This window comes from Palaemon carinicauda, chromosome 22 (assembly GCF_036898095.1).
Source record: "Palaemon carinicauda isolate YSFRI2023 chromosome 22, ASM3689809v2, whole genome shotgun sequence".
NCBI lineage: Eukaryota > Metazoa > Arthropoda > Malacostraca > Decapoda > Palaemonidae > Palaemon > Palaemon carinicauda.
Window position 1 is genome coordinate 98876122 of NC_090746.1, and position 4118 is coordinate 98880239.

Genomic DNA, 4118 nt, shown 5'->3' on the forward strand with positions numbered 1-4118 from the left:
TATACTACAAGAGAAGTTTAGCAATTATAACATTGAAATAAATCTATCATTCATAAACTATAAAAAACTCGAAATAACAAGAGGAAGAGAAATAAGATAGATTAGTGTGCTCGAGTGTACCCTCAAGCAAGAGTAAGCCTCTTTCTAAGTTATGTGAGAATATTAATCACGAGGGGCGTGTCAAATGCAAATTTATGGAGAAGCAAAGGACACCTGAGGTATTTTATTGTTATCACGGCGTGTCTCAATTATTCACTCGAGAAGATATATATCATGTACTCTTGCTCGAGGGGACACTCGTATACAATATTCTATCTTATTTCTCCCTTCCTCTTGTTTTGTTAATGTTCTTTATAGTTTTTGTAGGCAATATCTACTTTGTTGTTACTATAATAAAATAAATTTTTCCTTGTTTCCTTTCCTCACTGGGCTATTTTCCCTGTTGGGGCGCCTGGGCTTATAGCATCTTGCTTTTCCAACTAGGATTGTAGCTTAGCGAGTAATAATAATAATAATAATAATAATAATAGTAATAATAATAATGATAATAATAATAAGCTTTTCTAGGAGGACACTCCAAAATCAAACCATTTTCCTCTAGTCTTGGGTAGTGCACCATGGTCTTCCATTGTCTTAGGTTAGAGATCTCTTGCTTGAGGGTACACTCGGGTACAATATTCTATCTAATTTCTCTTCCTCTTGTTTTGTTAATGTTTTTATAGTTTATATAGGAAATATTTATTTTGCTGTTACTGTTCTAAAATACCTTTTTCCTTGTTTCCTTTCCTCACTGGGCTATTTTCCCAGTTTGGGATGTCTGGGCTTATAGCATCTTGCTTTTCCAGCTAGGGTTGTAGCTTAGCAAGTAACAACAATAATAATAATAATAATAATAATAATAATAATAATAATAATAATAGTAAACTGCGACGATTCCTTACAAAATAATTAATTTATCACACAATGCCCGACATAGAACACCGAAAAGTATTCTTCAGGATATAGAATATCTCGTCAAATCTTCTAGCCACGAAGAAAGATGAAAGTCAATGACAATTCTTCTGTACTTATACCTGTCGAATTCAGGTTTTCTGTACTTAGAATTGACATCAACCCATCTTCACCATCGTAGCTAATTGGTATGTTTGTATTTGGCATTCGATTACTGATAAATTTTGCATTTACTGATATCTTTCTTCGTGGCTAAAAGGCTGTCTCTGTCTTACAAGTATCCTGGATCAGGGTTCAGTTCCCGGCAATTGAGATACTACCACTAGAGAGGTATTGGATCCTTTGACTGGCCAGACAGTAATGCATTGAATCCCTCTCTCTGGTTACGGCTTAATTTTTCTTTGCCTACACTTACACAGAATAGTCTGGCCTATTCTTTACATATTCTCGTCTTTCCTCATACACCTGACAACAATGAGGTACTAAACACTTCTTCACCCAATGGGTTAATTACTGTACTGCAATTTGTTCAGTGTACTTTCCTCTTGGTAAGGGTAGAGGAGACTCTTTAGCTATGGTAAGCAGCTCTTCTAGGAGAAGGACACTCCAAAATTAAACCAATGTTCTCTAATCTTGGGTAGTGCCATAGCCTCTGTATCATGGTCTTCCACTGTCTTGGGTTAGAGTTCTCTTGCTTGAGGGTACACTCTAGCACACTATTCTATCTTATTATTTTTGAGGGCAGGCTTAATAGAAGGGCCATGGATGCCTGGTGGTTTATCAAGAGGTTGTCTTTTCCTTTTTTTGATTAATTTTCTTCTCAAAACCATCCCTACTGTCCTCCCTTCAGTTGAAGTGGCTATCCTGGAGGGTATTTAGCCTTGCATGGTGTATCGGCTCCTCAATGTTGACCAGTTTTTCCAACTTTTTATTATAGTCTATGGGTATCATCAATCACTTTATTTATAATTCTGTACATATTATTTTTTTTATAATTCTTGTTAATCTAGTTTTCAAGTATGATGTCTATTTTTCATTTCTATTAATTCTTATGCTGTCTGGAGACATTGAGCGAAATCCGGGACCAGTACGTCCTAGATTTCGTCAATGTCGTCTTCTGTATTGCAATATTCATGGTCTTCATGCAAATATCCAAGACTTTACAGTTGCGTCCAGACAGTATGATATTCTTTTGTGCTCAGAAACTTTGGTTTCTAATATGAGGCACTCATCTGATCTCCTTATAACTGGTTTTAAGAAGCCATTAATGTTGAAACGTGATGCCATCCCTAGGGCCAGGGGAATGGTGGTGTATATTAGGACCGAGTACCTTGCTTCTCATAAGTCCTGCTATCAATGTGGATGTCATGAGATTCAGGTGATAAAAGTTTGTGGCAGGCATAACAACTTTTATTTGTGTTCGATATACTAGAATCCAGACATGGATGATTCTATCTTCGATTGTCTTCTTCCCATTATGGCTAAGATACAAGATGATGATAGAAAGGCTTCTTTTATCTTTGTTGGTGATTTTAATGCTCACCATAGGGAGTGGTTAAGTTCTATCTCTCCTACCGATCGCCATGGCTTAAGAGCTTTAGACTTTGCCTCTGAATCAGGCTGTGACCAAATCATAAATGAAGCTACTCACAGGTCTGGTAATTGCTTGGACCTCGTATACACTGACTCCCCTGGCGTTATAACTAGTAAGGTTGGTTCTCCAGTCGGGACATCTGATCATGCCTTGATTTCATTATTAGTGAAGACTGAGCAGCCTGTCCCTGATATATCATACTCTTGTAAAATTTATATGAAATCCCAAGCAGACTGGAATGGGATTTTGCATGATCTTTTGTGCTTGAATTGGTCGCAATTATATAGTAGTGTAGATCCGGCTGTCCCTTTGAATGAGAATCTAGTCAACATAATTGATAGGCGTATCCCTTCTCGTGTGCTAAGGTACCGAGTGAAGGACAAACCGTGGTTCAATGATGATTGTAGACATGCTTATTTGGAGAAGCAGGAGGCCTATCATCTTTGGAAGGGTAACAGATCAGATTTGACCTGGAACAACTATACTCAGCTTCGAGCTTTTGCTCAGAGAGTTTATGCCTCAACTGAAAAGGAGTACATTTAACCATAAAAGAAACCCTTTCTGGTACAACTCAGGAACATAAATGGTGGTCTACCCTTAAATCTGCATTCTTTGGTGTAGATGTAACAGTTCCTCCTTTACTTAAACCAGATGGCTCAGTCACTCACTGCCCAAAGGAAAAGGCAACCCTTTTGGTTGATGTTTTTGACAGAAAACAGAGTAATGAAAACTTGAACTTCCTTATTCCTGCTTTCCTGAGGCTAAACTAACTAGTTTAGCTTTTCGATCTCGTGAGATTAAAGCTCTGTTGATGGACCTTGATGCTTATGGAGGTGTAGACCCAAATGGTATTTTTCCTTTGTTTTTTATAAAGACAGCAGATTTCTTAGCTCCAAAGTTATGTTATTTTGCGCAAGTTAGCAAGAAGAGGAGCTTTTAGCACTTGATGGAGAATTGGTAATGTTACTCCTCTATGTAAATGTGTTTGTGGTAGCTCAAGTCCCACTGATTACCGCCCAGTTTCCATAACTCCCATATTATCTAAAGTTTTTGAACGTCTTCTGGCAAAACGTCTTAATAGGTTTGCTGAAGGTAATCATCTACTCCCTAGTTTGCAATTTGGTTTTCGTAAAGTCCTTGGAGCATGTAGTGCCCTTCTTACAATCTCCAATGCAGTACAGAAATCCCTTGATTGTGGTCAGGAAGTTCGTATGATTGGCCTTAATTTTAGTGCTGCCTTTGACCCTGTTAATCATGAGGCCCTTGTTTTCAAACTCACAGTTGGGAGTGGGTGGGTCGTTTCTTAGCATTATTATTGATTTTTTAAGTGATAGATCTCAAAGAGTTGTTGTTGAAGGACACCATAGTGAGTATAGGAATGTGATATCCGGTGTTCCACAGGGTAGTGTTCTTGGCCCATTACTTTTCATACTATATACACATGACATGTGGTTTGGCCTAGAAAACAAGGTTGTTGCATATGCAGATGATGCTACTCTCTTTACATCAATTCCATCTCCTGAATGTAGATCTGGGGTTGATGAATCCCTTAATAGAGATTTAGCTAAAATTA